At 39.8% G+C, this 18,931-nt stretch overlaps 1 protein-coding gene across 4 annotated transcripts in view; it reads right to left on the bottom strand.

The window, feature by feature from the left end:
* zmp:0000000926 (mediator of RNA polymerase II transcription subunit 1.1) overlaps positions 1 to 18,699 on the bottom strand; it is a 30,559-nt gene extending 11,860 nt beyond the window's left edge. For 3 of the 4 annotated variants that reach the window (XM_054772635.1, XM_054772640.1, XM_054772620.1), the window contains exon 1: positions 18,365 to 18,699. The gene's annotated coding sequence lies outside the window, so the exon portion shown is untranslated. Of the gene's footprint in view, positions 1 to 12,970; positions 13,023 to 18,364 lie in introns of all 4 variants that reach the window. The other variant, XM_054772626.1, reaches the window with a different exon arrangement.
* Positions 18,700 to 18,931: the final 232 nt, after the last annotated feature.

Here is an 18,931-nt window from a genome sequence, read left to right as displayed (position 1 = left end):
TCAGCTGTCATGATGAAAAAAACAAAAACGAATAGTAACTTAAAATAACTATTAACATATGTATTAACTGTATTATAGATGTATTTTCGGTATGATTCCAATCGTTGTCAACATTTTCTTCAGTACAAATCGCAGAATTTGCAGATTTGCTGTTCAAACCGAATGTGAGGCCACCATGACCGTCTGGCAGCATGTTGCTGATAATATGCTGTTACAGAAGCATTTATTATACACCATAACTTTTTACAAAATGTCATACAGGAGGCACTTGCAGTACCGCCGCATCCTGAAGGGGTCAGGCGTGCTGGAAGGTGCTTGTCACTGGCATCCTTCCACAGGAAAAGCCAGCGTTTTTCTTTTGTTTGTTTTTTTTACATTACTGCTAGCACTAGCTAGCAGAAAATCAAATGCATTCAATATGTTTTTATTCTCTGCTGAATGAAGGAATATGACTGCCAAGATGATTATAAACCCAAACCCACCAGGAGGTGATCAGACTTTTACAACAAAGTATCAGAACTTTTCCTGGGGAAGGAAAGGCTGCATGTACTTCATAAACAAACAAGAGGTAAGAACACAAATATTTATACTATAAAACTAAAAAAAAAAAATAAATGGGTCGAAGAAGTATCAGAAAACATTGACTTGTTGTCCTCTTTTTTGGGTTATCCTCTTAATGTGAAACCTGTATTAACATAAACAAAACCTGCAAATGAAATGTCTCACCAGCTATGAACTTCACCGCACCTCACTGCTCAAAACTAAACTCAAAACACAGACACACACACCCGCATGCACGTGTGCGCACACTTTTGCACGTCATCTGAAGTTTTCATTTGAATTTGCATCTTCAGTCCTTGCATTTTTAGTGGTTTGATGAATACTATCGTATTTTATCCTTATTTTTAACATTTGTATTTCTTACTTTTACTTAAAGGTGCTTTCGTACGTACTGCAAGCGTTACAGTAATCCTTCACCACGCGCTCCGAGTGTCGCTGCTTCACTCTAGCATGGTTTTTCAAAAATATATTAATTCATAAATCATAAATCATGCTGTTTCGTGGTTGAATTTGGCCTATCATTAGTCAGAAAATATGCATAATAAAGCAACATTTACTTATATTTACCTCAATTAAGCATTTTCAAGCAAAAAAAAATAGTTAAATGAACTAAAATACCAATATAAGGCATTCAGAAGGCACATTCAAAGACGCTTTGATGGTATGTAGTATTGTACAGGTGTCAATGCTGGTACTGTCGTGTTCGGTGAGATACAAAAGCACCACACGTGATCGTCACAACAAGAGGCTGTTATTGCAGGCTTGAATTATCTCACAATAGGCACAATAATCCCTAATAAAAACATGGCGTAACCCATGCCAGGCAATGACTCAACCCCCGACATGACTTCCTGTCCGCAGCAACACACACGAGTATGAGTCTTATTTACAGTATGTCTTAAATAGCTTATTTTCTTTAATTATATTCACTATATTAGGTCATACGAGAGTGACTGTATGGGTGTTATTTCATGTTTAGAGGGTTGTAATAATGTTAAAAAACGTATTAAGAAGGATGTAAACGGATTTTCTATGCTGAAACTACGAAAATATTCTATTTATAAATAAGGACTCCTACTTCACAGAAATTCACTTATCATGGTTGGATGTGGAACCAATTAACTGCAATAAACGACAGATTACTCGGCCTCTTCCTGCTTTGCTTATATAAGATACTTTGTTGTTAGCTAATGATAGCAATTTGGCAAAGTTGAGCTCCTAACGTTAGCTTTCATTGATTGTCATAACTGCAAATTGTTGATCACCTCATTGAGACTGCTTTTGTGTGTGTGTGTGTGTGTGTGTGTGTGTGCCATGAATGACCGATCACATTATTTTGGCCAAATGACAATTTACACCAATTTTTATACAGTGTTACTGCAGTAAATGTGACAAATATAAACATCTCTTGTTCGATCTGTTCTTTTAAACCACTATCAGTAGCACATGCTGGCTCGCGTTGGTGGTCTCATACTTTTTGGTTGAAAAAATATGTACGGTGGCGTTTTCGATGTGACATTTAAAATTCACGCCAAAGTAAGTCCTTGTTTGTAGCTTGCTAATTCATGGAAACAAAAACTGCAGTCAATGAGGTCATCAGCGGCTGACTCTGTAGTTCTTTGCTACACAATTACGCCACAAGTCTTAAAAATGTTTTCAAAAACACGTTTTTCTAGTTTTAAAATGATAGTTTTACATCCATAAAACAAGCCTAAATGCATATATGATTAACGGCAGGGATAAATGAACATTTAAGGCTGCTTTTATCTTCAATGAAGACGTGATTCTTCACAAAGACACCATGTGGCAGCGAGATCAACACGAGCACCACCTTCGTGATTTGCCATGAGTTATTTCTTAAATTCAGTAGCGTTTCTCACCTTCTTTATCAAATGCTGGCACTTGCAACTTTCTTTGGCGGCATATTGGGTTATTCCGCAACTGTGACCAATAGAAAAGCAGAGACTTGAGGTGAGAAACACTACTGAATTCAACTCATGGCAAAACATGAAGGTGGTGTCCGTGTTGGTCTCGCATGTCTTTGGAAATCACGTCTTCAATAAAGGTAAAACTAACCTTAAATGTTCATTTACCCCTTTCATTCATCGCTTGTATGTATTTTTATGTAGTTTGAATTGTTTTCTGCATGGAAAACTATAATTGTAAAACTATAAAAACATGTTTTGTTTAACATTTTTGGCTTTCTGGAACAGATTAATTAGATTTACATTACAGTGGAATCTCAGTTAGTGTCCGTCTCGGTTAGCGTGTTTCTCAGTTAACATCGGAATTTTACGGCAACATTTTGCCGCGGAATTATGTACATTTTCCAGTTAGCGTACAATATGGTGTGGGTCTTGTCGTGTTATTAATAGGGATGTGAACGATAAACCAAATCGACCGGATATCCGGTGTGAGCAGGGAATGATTCCCATACCGGAGGAAACCTGAGGTATTGATAATAATCAGCCACAAATCTTTAGATTGATTGATTGAGGAGACATGCACCGGGTATCGCGAGAGAAGCAATCGGCTGACAGTGTCTAAACAACCCAAGAGGATTGTCGCGCATACTCCATAACTTGCCATAACTGAAGATGAGAATGCTAAGCGCCTGCTAGCTAGCTAGTTAGTTACCAGCACGCCCCGGCCAGCTACGAGCGTGCCGGCTGGCTAGCCAGCTAAACTAACCTGTCTCACGACGGTCTAATCCCGCCGAAGTTTGTAACGTCTTTGGATTAATTTCAAGAAGGGTGCAAACTTGACCAACCAGACCAACAGAGTCGAGTCCGGTAACTTTTATGCTTTGTAACTTGATTACTTTGAATTGTTGCCTCTGGAGTCTTGAAAAAACTATGCTCAGTCTGAAATGTTGTACGATTACCGTTGTTATGACATTTTGGGTATGGGATTGTTTACTTTTCCAAGCTAAAACAGCATTTTCATTGCACCCATGCGACAAATACAGTAGTTCTCTTTAGTTAATCTGTGCGTGGAAGAGAGGTGTGATTATTTAAGAGGCTTGGCACTATTTATTTATTTTGTATTACTAATTGAACTGAAGGTTAAGACTTTAGATATAAAATATCGAATGTAATATATAGATCCCATCAAAGAAAAAGATGTACATTCAGCAACTCTTTCTTTGTTCCGTGTCTAAAAATACAATGTAAACATTTGATATGTTATTCGGTTGACTTTATTTTTGCCAGTTCCTGACAGCATGCTCGGGGATATGATGTGCTCTTTTACACATTTAGAAATACTGTAAGAATGCCACTTTAATAACTTTAAATGTTAATTTATTCCTTTCACTCATCATTTACATGTATTTTTATGCATTTGGAATTGTTTTCTGCACGTTAAACTGTAATTGTAAAACTATAAAAACATGTTACGTGTTCATATTTTTGTCTTGCTGGAGTGGATTAATTGAATTTCTGATGGGAAACATTTATTCAATTTGGGTTAGAGTCGGACTCTTTGACACAAATTAGTGATGCTAACCAAGGTTCCTCTGTAGTTTGGAGAGAAAGACATGCAGCACCTTTAACACTGCACAAACACCTTCGTCCTATTCACACGGGAAGTGAAGACAATTCAAACGACAAAATATAAGCACAAAACGAAGTATTGTCAATTTCAAGCTATGTTGCAAATGAATGATCAGTAATACACATGGAGAAGGGGTAGAATTAAATAAGCTCCACTTCTTCCGACTCCTTTTCAGGCATGTTGAACTGTGCAAATGGAACCACGTGATGTTCCTTCATGTAACTTATTAAGCATGTCTGAACCCTGCCATACCATTTACTTGACAAAGCACACACAGGCTCACGCACGGCAACATGCACACAGCTGGAGAGCTCTCTGTGATTTTCCTCTGTGATTAAGTCAAAGTGAGAAGAGTGCATTGGCATGGCTGCAATGGCGTATTATTAGCTCTAAATTGATGACGGCGGGGGAGTTCATTGAATGTACCGCATATGAAGACAGAACGAAGGCTGCTGGACACCACACACAACAAAAGCTTATGAAAGAATATTATAGAAGGAGCTGTTATCCTTAGCAGGTTTAACACAACAAAGTTTATATATCAATTCATGCAACCTTGCCAGCACAAAATGCAGACAAGTTTAAGTGCATTTGAACAGCAGTAAACTCAAGAGTGGAGGAGGACTGTAGACGTCTCAGCTCTTAAGGCCATGCTGACATATTTTCACTGTAAGAAGCCAAGCATCTCCTCTGACATTTATGGAGAGCATTACTTTTATTTTTCAAAGTGATTTCTGCTTGAAGTACTGCTTGATGTACTGTCAGTCTGAGTGGTCCAGTGTTTGTGACTGTGCTGCCATTTATTGTGTTTCATTTTGTGGGTTTGTGATAAGTATTACCATTGCGAAGACATACTCCTTTGTTGTTTTTACCCCCTGAGTAGGGCTGTCAAAAATAATGCAACGCCGGTAACTAACTTATTTAATGAATTATGTTAGAATTAATTACAGTCATCCCTTGATACTTCGCAATTCATTACGTATTTTTTGACCTAAAATAAGCATTTTGAAGCATAAAAATGGCTCAATGAAGTGAAATACAAATATAAGGCATTCAAAAGACATATTCAAAGACGCTGATGATATGTAGTACTCTACACAGGTCACTAGGTGTCAGTAGTGTTACTGGAATTTTCAATTGATTTATCTCACAACAGGCACACTAATCCCTAATAAAAATCCACGCCGTAGCCCACAGCAAGATGAAACTCAACTCTGAACCGCCGACGTCACTTCCTGTCCACCAGTCACTCTGCTCCCTAAGGGAACACATTTATAATAACACACGTCTTATTTAAGTCTCAAATGGCTTATTTACTCTTATTATATCTACTAAATTGGGTAATACGAGTGTAAAAGTGACAATAGGTGTGTTAGTTCATGTATAGAGGGCTCTAATAATGTTAAAAAATGTATTTAGAAGGTCGTAAACAGGTATTCTATGCTCTAACGACAAAAATTCAAGATTCAAGATTCAAGAGTTTTATTGTCATATGCATAGTAAAACAGCAGTTATACTATGCAATGAAATTCTTATTCTGTTCATTCTCCCAAGAAAAGAAAGAAAACACAAGAAAGAATAAGAACATAAGAAACATATATACCATATAAATTAAGCAACAACAACAGAAGAGACATTAATACAGATAAATAATACAAATAAATAAATAAATAAATAAATAAATTGCTATGAGTGTGTGCGTGTGTTGTGTGCGGCGTGTGTGAGTGCTTCGTTGAGAAGCCTGATGGCCTGTGGGTAAAATATTTGATTTATAAATAAGGAATCCTCCTTAGTAGAAATTCACTTATAGGCCCGTCACAATAATCGATAAATCGATTAATCGAATGGTAAAAAAAAAAAAAAAAAATTTGGTCATTTTGCTGGCCTTGATGAATGGGCATGCATGCATGTTTGTTTTCCTCGCTCTCCACTCTCTTTACCGCACTGCATATTGGTGAAGTTAGTTTCACGTTGGTCGTTGGCTATTTGTCTCCGTCGCTGTTAATTTCATGTTGGCAGTTGGATATTTGCTTCCGTTACAACAGCGGTAGTTCCCCCTCACTGTGCCCAGACTGCTCTCTCATGGTGCGGGGAGCTCGCACGAGAAGAGTGTGTAGAAATATTTCCCCAGCACACTGCTGATTAACAGCTGCATGTCCTCACAAACACTAACTAACCAGCCCTCTCCTGAACTAAACATGTCGAGGCGACTACCGGAAACATCGGCTAAGTCAGTAAAAAAATTCTGATACTCTTACTAGCCACCGAACGTGAGCATGAGCTTGCGTACAGTGATAGCCAGTATAAGCTTGCTGGGTTAGCTTGGTTTCGCAGAGCATGCTAATGCGGCTATGTGTGTGTGTGTGTGCCACTCAGGCTGTATGAGTTGCTCTTTAGTGTATGTAACCCAGCGTGTTTGGTTGGCCGCTGACTTCGTGCAAGTTGTGTGTGAAATAGGGACAAGAGCCACGGCTTCAAGAGGCACTCGATAGCTATCTCACTAAGCCATTGTCAAAACACATTTTTAACACACTTCACACATCCAGCCTTCAAAATAAGAGCGGCGTACACCCTGTCTAATAGTGGTAATAAAATAAAATTGTCATAAAAATAGCTTACATTAATAAAGCTATTACAATTGCATCTGCAATTTAATCTAAAAGCTCTTGACATTCCAATTACAATGTTAAATACTCTTGAGAAAGTCAAGTTTATTGCTTTTAATGTGATGTACTCGCATTATTATGCCATATAATTAATGAAAAAAATATCAATAATATCGATTATCGACAATAATACATAGGGCAATTATCGTCCAGCAAAATTTGTTATCGTGACAGGCCTATTCACTTATCACGGTAGGGTCTAGAACCAATTAACCGCAATAAATGAGGGATTACTGTACTCTTAACTGTGACCTGAACATATCAATAGCAGTGCAATTCCAACACCATACAGTGTAGATGTATCTTCAACTCTCAAACATGTCTATCCTTTCATCCTGGAGGTTGTCCGGAGGTGCACTCCGAACTCCGAACATCACAACAACTTTCTTTATTATGCATATTTGTGTGGTCTAAATGAACAGAAAGACAAAGAAGAACAATAAGTGGATATATTTATCAGCATTTAAGTGGGCTCAGAAATCCCGCAAAATACACTCAAAACATGTGAATTCAACTTAAAGTACCTGCTGTCGTTGAACGCAACCCCTCATTGGCCGTAATAACAGGATTAAAGTCATTCAAATGTTACTATTGCTACTATTAAAGATACTAGTGTTAGGTAAGTAGATTTTCATACATGTATGGTCTCTTTTAGCTTGATTTAATTTCAGTTCATCTGTCGCTGTTAATACATACAAATATATACATCGTTTCCTGTCATTCGTCTTTCTTTCATAAAATACAGTAAATTCAGACATGGTTGCAAATGATGATCAATCATGATTAATTAATTCGAAAAATGTGATTAATCTGATTAAAAATGGTCCTAATTGAAATATTTTATGTTAAGTGGTGAGCTTCTTGGAAATCAGTCAGCCAAGCTATCACATCTTCATTAGACAATATTAAAATAAAAATGATGAAAATATTAAGGTTTTATGTTAGAAAACAAAATATTGTTGCATTCAATTATATTTGGAAACAATAATTTGTTATGACTTGATTTTGATAACATTTCTGCACTATATTTCATTTCATTTTCCAAAGTAACTCTCAGTAGCCAAACTTCATCAAGCTGACAGAACAAAACATTACTACTATGATGCTTTTAGAAGCTTTTCCTTTAAAAGTCAAGGCTAGTAATCTAGTGACAGAACAGCTTGTGTTTGGATAAGCATGTACAGTGAAAAGCACTGTAAAAGTGCAGTATAGTATTTGATGGTGAAGATGAAACCCTCCTCTGCTTCGTAAGCATTTTCAACCAACGCATGGAATAATTCGATTCTTTAGTCAAATTAAATATAACTGTGCATTAATCAAAACACTAACCAAATTTCCACTGACTGGTATAGAATTGATGCAGCACAGCAGTCATAGTGAAAGAGGAGGAAAGGGCTCGTCAACGAGTGTTTACTACTATATAGATACATAGAAATGACTGATGTGTTCCACTTCCGCAAGCACTACAGTACAGTGCAGCACCACTGAAGCTTTTAGCATACATACTTCCCTCAAAATAATGTCTTTTTTGCCTCTTTCTTGCTCTGTCTTGATTATTCTGTACACACACGCACACAGGGTTATGGTAAGACAAGTATAGGTCAAATGAGTCACACTACACCTATCAAATAAGAGTGACGAATGTGTACAGCATCAGGGTATTCATCTATGGGTTTTTCTGAACACATTCTGTTTTCAACAGTTTGCATTGTTTTCTTTCTGTCATAGTCCTGGATCCGGTATCTGATCACATTCCGGGCCGAGTGAGGGATCTCAGGTGATGCAGTGGAAATTTGCTGCTGAATGTGCCAAATAAGAATATAGATCAGAGGGGGAAGATAGAGGGCATCAGATAGATAGACATATACAGTGTGATAAAGTGTTTGCCCCCTCCCTGATTTCTTACTTTTTTTGCATGTTTGTCACACTTAAATGTTTCAGATCATCAAACAAATTTAAATATTAGTCAGTGACAACACAGCTGAACACAAAATGCAGTTTTTAAATGAAACTTTTTATTTTTTAAGGGAGAAAAAAATCCAAACCTACACGGCCCTGTGTGAAAAAGTGATTGCCCCCCTGTTAAAACATAACTAAGATTAATTGAGATCTATCAGCCTAACCATAGTGAGAACCATTATCCACACATGGTGAAAACATGGTGAACCAGTGGTAAACCTTCCCAGGAGTAGCCGGCCGACCAGAATTACCCCAAGAGCGCAGCAGCGACTCATCCAAGAGGTTACAAAAGACCCCACAACAACATCCAAAGAACTACAGGTCTCACTTGCCTCAGTTAAAAAGGGCCTGCATGGCAGAGTTCCAAGGCGAAAACCACTGCTGAACAAAAAGAACATTAAGGCTTGTCTCAATTTTGCCATTAAACATCTTGATGATCGCCAAGGCCTTTGGGAAAATACTCTGTGGTCTGGCGAGACAAAAGTTGAACTTTTTGGAAGGTGCGTGTCCCATTACATCTAATGTAAAAGTAATGCCACATTTCAGAAAAAGAATATCATACCAAGAGTAAAATATGGTGGTGGTAGTGTGATGGTCTGGGGCTGTTTTGCTGGTTCACAACCTGGAAGACTTGCTGTGATAAATAGAACCATGAATTCTGCTGTCTACCAAAAAAATCCTGAAGGAGAATGTCCGGCCATCTGTTTGTGACCTCAAGCTGAAACCAACTTGGGTTCTGCAGCAGGACAATGATCCAAAACACACCAGCAAGTCCACCTTTGAATGGTTGAAGAAAAACAAAATGAAGACTTTGGAGTGGCCTCGTCAAAGTCCTGACCTGAATCCTATTAAGATGCTGTGGCATGACCTTAAAAAAACATCCAATGTGGCTGAATTACTGTACAACAATTCTGCAGAGATGAGTGGGCCAACATTCCTCCACAGCGCTGTAAAATGCAAGTTATCACAAACTCTTCATTGCAGTTGTTGCTGCTAAGGGTGGCCCAGCCAGTTATTACGTTTAAGAAGCAATCACTTTTTCACACAGGGCTGTGTAGGTTTGGAATTTTTTCTCCCTTTATATATAAAAAAAACCTTTCATTTAAAAACTGCATTTAGTGTTCAGTTGTGTTGTCATTGATTGATATTCAAATTAGCTTGATAATGTGAAACGTGTGTCAAACACGCAAAAAAATAAAAAATCGTGAAGGGGGCAACCACTTTTTCACACCACTGTGGATAGATAGAGTAGATACTTTAGATAGATACTGCAGAAGAGCCAGGAGCCCTGCCCGTAGCCAGCTCAACCACGAGGATAGGCTTATGGCTCAAGAGTTACTATTAACACATTAACACACGCACGCACACGCACGCACACGCACGCACACGTTAATCTACATGTGAAGAGGGATACAAGCATGACTATGACTGAGTCATACCTTGTTCTTTGTGCAAATCTTCACACTCATTCTAGACAGCTTGATGCAAATTTACGGAGTCTGAAGCGGAGCCAAAATGAAACATAAATAGACTAAGAAAGAACATATCATCCCAATGAAAACTAGCAGTTTAATCATTATAGTACAACACACATCCTCGGGCTATACCTACACAAGCAAATGAGATTCCCTTTAAAATTGTACGAATAAAACCTGCCCTTACAAATATATTCAGTTCTGAATTATGTATTGAGCATTACAAATTACATTATATTACAAAATATAAAATATTGGCAATATCGCTGCTGTGGCATGTTATTGAAAAGTGTGGTTGTCCCATATTTAGGAACACAAGTAAGCATCTTGTATTGAGCTAAAAAAGGATACACTTTGTCCTGTAGTCAGAAATAGGAATTAGGAATAGAAATAGGAATAGGAATAGGAATTAATGAATGACAGGGTGCTTTTACAGCAAACTTATTCCTAGCCCTCCCTCACACATAAGTGTGACAATACAGAATTCAGCTTATCTCATTGGTGGAGGTAATGTAGTTTGTGAAAATGATACCAGAAGACAAACCCTGCTAAAAAAACAGCATGGACCAGCATGGAAATTATGCTGGTCTATGCTGGCCATTGCTGGTCTATGCTGGTTTTGTGCTGCTGGTTTAGCTGGTGGATCTTGGTGGTCTAAGCTGGTCAGTGCTGGTCTACGCTGGTCAGTGCTGGTCTATGCTGGTGGACCATGCTTTTATGCTGGTCACCAGCACACCAGCACGAAAACACAACATATGCTGGTTTATGCTGGTCATGCTGGTAGCTGGTCTATGCTGGTTTTTCCAGCAGGGAAGCCAACAACAAAAACGCATGGCCAACAGGGATGATGCCAAGACTACGCGTGCCTACGAGCAGCAACCACAGTATTCCTCCGAGAAAAAAAAGCGAAAAGGCTGTAAAAATACAGATTCAAATGGTAAAAGAAAAATATATGGCTGGAAAGAGTGCATGACGAAAATCACCAAAGGCAGATGTGGTATGTAAAAAACATCATGATTATTTTACAGCTCTTGTTAAGGTTAATACAGGAAAGTGCAATGAATATCCATAGGCCATAGATATTGTAATGTTATTTTTTTGTGTAATAACAAAGTAGAATTTATAAATACATCAAAATAAAAAATATTTGTAATTCTCACCTCCGTAGCGGCAAATAAAATTTCCTACAAGTGTCATTATCACTGGAGGACGATGAGGAATCGCTAAGCGAAGACAGAGAAGACGCGCTAAAGGCTAAGCAAGATTGAATGTAAAGTAGAGAAAACAAAAGAATACAGTTTGTGGTTAGTACACTTTTACAGAAGTTTAGGTGGAACTACGTTACGGGGGGAATAACCAGCTATGAACAAGAAAATTAGCAAATAGATTAAGAGTCTGGAGAGAAAAAAACACAACATACACAGACAAACTACATTGTGAAGCTGACACATGGGAGTGACGTCCAACCCCTTCCATGGTGGAACCCGAGTGTAGGATAAAGAGCAAATACTTCCTAGTTTGGTGCTTCTTCCTTCGACTCTTACAGTGGATGCACTGAGCTTTGTGCCATCTTCCAGACAATTGCTTCACTAAAGATCAAAAATACAGAAAAGTGTGTCTGACTGATTAATCTCAGGATGAACAAAGTCGAACATTACAATACCATACTTGCCTGTAGAGAGGAGTTTATAACAGCCTCGTATAAAATCAACAATAACAATAATAATATTCAAGTATGACAGAGTATGGCAGAGCTCTGGTATCCAGATAATATCGGTATCAGATATCCAAATTCAGATATCAGGATCGGATTGGAAATGAAAATCGATTCAGCCGGCCCTGCCAGCAACAAGGTGTCCCTTGTTTCTTTTTCAGGGAACTGGCAACCCTAGACACAATGCAAAATAATTGCAAAGGTGTACCTATTAAAATGGTCAGCAAACGTATCTAATGTTACAAATGCAGACATTTATGAGTACTGCAGAAGAGCGAGAGTGAGGCTTGTAATGTATAGCTGGGTTAATCCTGGCCAATCCTACCAGGTAGAGCTTAGTATAGTTCTGGGAGGAAATCCCCCCATGTAGTGGTGCAGGCCTCTCGCCCCTAGGTTATAAATAGGGCCACTATGACTCTTTAAGCTGGCTTTTACACAATATCAGTTAAAAATATGACTTGTCTAATTACGCAGGGGCCAGCCAGTCAACATAAATAGGGAAAATACGAAAAAAAAATCCACCGTCTTCTCCACAGACAACTATGGTTTTTGTTAGTGACGCTATAAATACACACATGCCATGTACATGCACAATGTGTGCTTGCAGAGGTCAACACGACAGTTAACAGGTATTCTGCAAATCTGCGTGGCTGACATTTTCTTAAGCGGGTGTTAGCTTGTTGCCATTCATTGACATTTAAATGTCTGCTGAGGGGAGTTTCATTCTTGCACTTTTCCACCGCTACAGTGTGACTGCCCGCCTCCTGTGCACCATCTGCACCCGATATATGTTCAACCACGAAGAACTCACTTCGACAGGCCCAATCACAAAGAATAAAAGTACTACTAAAATACCACGATGGAGAGTATTGATGGTGATGGTGTACTTGTGGGGATTTCATGTACTTTAATGCCAAGTTTCAAACTTTTTCAAAGCACACTTTAACAACCAGAGCCTCTCACTATTTTGTGACATGACTAGCACAACTCCCAGGAATGGATATGAGTAGCGCTCTCGCGCTATGAGATAAGTTGCTTACAAGTAGAGGGGTGAAGTGTATCAGATCAAGGACGTGATGGGTAGAAAACAGCCTGGAAGAAAGAGGGAAAAGTGTCGGTGAATGTGTACGTGTTTATTTCCTTGCAAAGATTTGTTGCTTTTGGCACTGTCCCCTGGAAACTGCCAGTCAAAGTGGGCTTCTGTAGGTTTTCTGGTTTAGCAGCAAAATGTCAGCACACAGTAAGCAAAGACAGTGATGGCATCTCCATAGAGAGACCATGGCCAGGTCTCCTGTTGGTAGCTGGAGTGCCATTCACTGACAGAGAATCTGTCTAGACTGCCTGCACAGAGACTGTCTGGGATGCCTTTGTCACTGCTCACATTCATCGCCTGTGCTATAATAAAAGGCCCTTAACATCAAATCAGACAGGCTTTGAGTTTTGAAACCACTTTCTACTGAGACTTATTATTGAACCATTTGATCACCTATGCCGATGATGACAAGATTGAAAGAGGAAAGACTGAACTGAATGAAGGCCTAATAAAGAAGTTTGACCCAGTGGCTTAAAAGTTATGTGGAATAAAAGAGGATATAAAAGGAACCGAAAAGCATTTCAATGCTATAGCAAGCAACAGCGTCTTTTATTGATGCTAGAAAGCTACAGGATGTCTCAGATGTTGCTTGGTCTGTACAGTGACACCAAAACCGATACTGTGCAATATACTGTGATGTGCATGTCCGTCCAGGAGAGCAGATTTACTTACGCAAGGCTGAGGGCATGCACAAAAGGCAGACGTGGCTGAAATGTGTGGGTGTAAGCTGTGGGTGGCAGGGTTGAAAGGTCACTGACCCCTATTGTAGGTGAGGTGCGGAGGAGGAGAACATGCTGCTTGATGGTGCACATGGGTGACAGAGTCAAGGCCGAAGAAAAAGCAAAGAGAGCTATAGGATATATTATAGGACACAAATCTTCTGTAAAATGTAAATACAGCCTACGAAATACAGTATAACAGCGTCTTGTCAGCGGTGTCTGTCATCTTTAAGTAGACTAACATGATGCAAGCTGCATTCAAACACCTACATCTGTTTAGGAATATTCGTCGCACTCCTGACTCCACACATGGAGTCCCCAGGCAGTTCTTCCAAAGGCTGTGACAAACATGCTACGTGTTCCCCAAATTACCAAAATTGTGAAATAATGTTCCGATTAGATGTATAAGAAGGGAGGCAGACTGATGTTTTATATTTAAAAAGTTAAAGGGATTGTTTGAGTCAAGGTTGTGCCTGTGAAAGCCATTATTCTTCACACATCACGCAAGCTGAACAGAGCTTAAAGACTACAATAAGTGAATCACTGGAACACTCGCCTACTAGAATAAGCTTAAAACTTCATATTTAAGGTACCGTCTCAAAGTGCCAGAAACCCTTAAAAAGATTCCGTTACAGTCGTTGCTCGCCACATTGCGGTTCGAATTTCGAGGCTACTCACGGTTTTCTCACGGTTTTCAAAAATATATTAATAAATCATGCTGTTTTGTGGTTGAATACGGCCTATTATTCATTTTTTTATTGCATATTTAAGCAAATGTTTCATATTTTTTGCCTAAATTAAGCATTTTCAAGCATAAAGGAAGTAAAATACAAATATAAGGCATTCAGAAGATGCATTAAAAAATGTAATGCTATGTTGTAGTCTACACTGGTCACTAGGGGTCAGTAATTCGATTCTTAGATGCATCGCGATGCAGACATTGATGATTATTATTCGATTTATAAATGTCAATAATCGAGGCTGGTGGAACAAAAAAAACGGAACTAAAAGACAGAAAGCAGAAGTGCCGACCGGACAGTTTATGGTGGTGCACCTACGTGCAAGACGCTACCAGAATAGCTGAGCGTAAACTCCGACCCGCACCAGCTGGATTTAAAGCGAGCGTCTGGGAGCACTTTGGCTTTCACGTAGTTGAAGGTAAAAATGTGCTGGACAAGCACCAGATAATATGCAAGTTTTGTCATTCAAGCTTAAAATATTTTGGGAACACGACAGATACGAGAAACAGTTTCCACCCGAACATGAGGAAAAACAGCCAGCTGAAGTTGTTGCTAACCAGAGAACCATCTAGCAGGTGGTAACTAATTTTCCACCCAACTCGGAAAAGGCGAAGCAAATCACAAAGTCAATCGCGACTTTTATTGCGAAGGATTTGTGGCCATAATCGGTTGTTGAGAAGCAGGGCTTTCATGCTTTGTTACTTTGGAACCAGTGAGAACGTCCCATTGCAACGTTATTTCACTGACACTGCAATTGTGAATAAGAGCAGTTTTGTGGTTATTAATAATATACTTACGTCTGCAAGCATTATTCTTGTATGAGAGCTGCTAGTACAGAAATCTATATTTTGTATGTAAGCTGTTTTTGACTTTGCTATAAAGCAAAAATATTATTTTGTCAGAGATTCTATGCTCAGGATTTTATTTTGAATTCAGAAGTCTATTATTTATTTGTGAATATTTTTTTCTGTTGGTTACTCAGAATATGCTGAAGTTTGTTAATTTTCTACATGCTACTACTGGTGCACTTTACTTTTCCTGCTGGTTCTGTGCAATGGGAAATATGTTGGTAGAGGTAACCTTCCAATTATTAAAAGATAATGGAAGTAAATTCATCAGTTTCATGTTTATTTTAATTTTGGATCATTACAAATATGCTTTGTTTTAGTAGTACACCGTGAGTAAAAATAAATTATATATAGAAAAAAATTATGCATGAAAAAATGGACAAACTATTGATCACAAAAAAAGATGCACTGAGATGCATCGATAATCGTTTTATCATCGCATCGCAGGCCTCTGAATCGTAATCACATCGATTCGTGAGGTGGCCAGAGATTCCCACCCCACCCCTACAGGCATAATAATAATAACATAATAATTATCACAATAATAACACGGGCTACTGTTGCGGCCGTAATCCACTCCATGCTAAAACTCTGAACCCTCACTGTCACTTCCTGTCCTCCACATGTCACCACACTGTGATTATATCTACTACATTGGGTAATATGAGGAGACTATAATGGTCTTATTACATGTCTAGAGGGCTCTAACAATGAAGGTCATGAACAGGTTTTCTATGATGTAACAAGGAAAATATTTGATTTATAAATAAGGAATCCTATTTCATGCAAATTCATTTATCATGGTTGGGTCTGGAACCAATTAACCGCGGCAAACGAGGGATTACAGCATTTCTACAGATTCATGAATGTTCCCTGTGTTTTTCACCTTTTTTCCTTCTCACTCAACCGCCAGGTTGTAGGATAGCACACACTCAATGTGGGTGAGAGTGCTGGAGTAGAGTATATGGCTGTCAACACAAGGTGTACAGAGTGTGTGTGTGTGTGTGTGTTTGTCTGTGAGCTAGGTAGGTGGAGAGGCACAGCAGGGCGTGAAGGAGACCTGTGATAATGACAGGCTATGAATTATATAACATGCAGATTGCATAAAGATGATTATTTTAGGGTCCTGATATTGACGATGTATAAGTAATTTTTGGACGTGGGCGTATAGCTCTATATGTGCCTCCAAGAGTAAGAAATATTACGAGATGTGCTCTTTCTTCTGTGGAGCGTGTGGGTGAATTATGTGTTTTTAAGAAGGGGGCATAAATGTTTTCAGATTTCTTTCGGCGCTATCTGCATATCAAAACAACTATGTGGGAATGTTGGCACACTCGTGCAAAGTGTGCATAAGGGTGTCTTTTTAACGCGGGCTCCCACTCATTATCACTTTTAGACTTCAGAGAGATCCACTTGAAAAGGGGCTGACTCTTCTTGTCAGTTGCAAAACCTGTAGCTCTTTCACTTTTGATGATGTTCCTGTTTGAGCTTGTGCTGAGTGAGCACCTGCTCAGATTTTGATCACTCTCTTGCAGTCACTTAGTCACAAGGTTACGGTCTGGTGGGATGTGTGGTGTGAAGTCAGACAAGTGAGGAAGAGACCATACATTCTGATCCGTGTGCCACTGCCTCTTATGCACAGCCTCCTGCTCCATGTGTGCCTTTGCAAAAATAGACCTCTTAAAGGGCCAGCAGCCACTTAAGAAAACTCTCAATCAAGCCTCACATGAGCCGTGTGTTTGATTCTCCCTAAAACTATGCAACAGCACGGCCACAGCAGCACAATGAAAGTCCGGGGGAGGATCAAACATCTCTAGAAGAAATTCCTCAGTGCCATCTTGCGTACTCCTAGAGAACATCCTCATAGTTACACCAAGTGAATGAACTCAGCAGGGACAAATATTGTGCATCTTACATGACAGATATCTACAGCTGAAGACTGTTTGAACCAGTGAAATATTCTTCTGAATGCTGCACATGGGATATCAGTGGAGCAGAAATAGACGCGGAGAAGTCATAACCGTGTACCGATTGGGGTTTTGGGGAAATGAGGTGGTTGTTGAGTAGATCGAAACACACTTTAGTAGTCCCAACAGTGTGATGTGGGAACTGACAAATCTGAGTCTGACGGAGAGCCGCGGTGAGTTTCTATTCTCTCTGCATTCACCTCTAAAATAGAAACATTGCACTTTCGAACACAACAGTACATTTGGACATTCTACAGTAGATACATATTCTCGATTTGGATTTATTTTTATTTCATTATTGCATTATTCCTCCTCGCCCTTTCTTTTCACGCACCATCAATTCAAGTGAATGCATTGTTTACAAGTTTGCACACATTCTTGGAAAGGAGCTCTGGTCTCTCCCTTCCAACTTTATGCACCAAGTAAAAGAGAAGTTGCCTGATGCACCTGTGCGTGCTGGGGCTTGATCTCGCCATCATCAACTGTGCTCCCTGTGTTTTTGGTCTTCCTAACTTCTTTTCTTGATTGTCCTACCTTTATCAATGTTCTCTGAATCCCTCCCAGCCCTCCTCTAGGGCCCCTTGCTATCTCTGGACCAGGGCTATTTAAGCCCACTGCTCTAATTCTGAAAGTCCTGATCAGGCTGAGTGATGCACCTCCACTTCTCTCTCTCTTTCTCTCTCTGGATCAGTCACACACACCCTCTTGTTCACACTCTCTTGGTTATTCCCCACCACGCGCCTACACACACACACACACACACACACACACACGCACACACGCATGCAGGTGCTGGCGTACATGAGTGAATAGCACACATTCATCCTCACACACACCCATACACAGGTGCCAGTTTACATGAGTGCACAGCAAACATTCATGCTTTCATACTAGCACACAAACATGAAATTCGGAGATGTTCGTGACAGGGATACACGCATGCTTGGACCTCTCGCCTTCAAAGTTTCTAACACACTTGCACCGCCTCAGTCTTCCACGCACACGCACACACACAGGCATATGCAAACAAACACACACTCAGAAGAGGAAGCAGTGTGCTGACATACCTCGCCGGGTGCCTAAGTGTAGCCCTTACTGGAGAGTTTCATTGGATCAGTTTGGCGGCGGCAGCAGACACGTAGAAAGCCACATAGAAATATCCACTTTGTGTCTTTCTCCTCGCTACTGCTCAGCCGTTCCTCTCTTCATCCTGCCTCTGCCTCTCCTCCTTCTCACTCTCTAAACGCCTCTTTGCTTCCTCCCTCCCTTTTCCTCTCTCTCTTTCTATCTCCCTGTGAGAGCATTCTCTCTCTCCAGATCTCTTGATCTCACCACCCCTCCCTCACCTCACTCTTCCCTTATTCATTTACAAGTGCTCCCTGACACTTGCTAACTTTTTGGTTCTCCTACCTGCAATGGAGTGTATAATTAGACAGAGCTCAGTGGTAATACAGTCAGGCTCATTGTGGGAGCTTTGGCATTGACGCTCATGATTGGCAGACAGCCCAGCAGCTTGGCTCCTTCACCTCTCTCAAGCTGCAGAATGGACTGACGCTGTGGCTCTTGCCATTTGTTGCAACAACTCAGCCTCTTAGCCCCATTGGCCAATCACAGACCGGGGAGGGAGGGATGAA

This window comes from Dunckerocampus dactyliophorus, chromosome 1 (genome assembly GCF_027744805.1).
Source record: "Dunckerocampus dactyliophorus isolate RoL2022-P2 chromosome 1, RoL_Ddac_1.1, whole genome shotgun sequence".
In the NCBI taxonomy this organism is placed as follows: domain Eukaryota; kingdom Metazoa; phylum Chordata; class Actinopteri; order Syngnathiformes; family Syngnathidae; genus Dunckerocampus; species Dunckerocampus dactyliophorus.
Note: the sequence above shows the minus strand (reverse complement) of the source record. Positions and strands in the feature narration are given on the sequence as shown.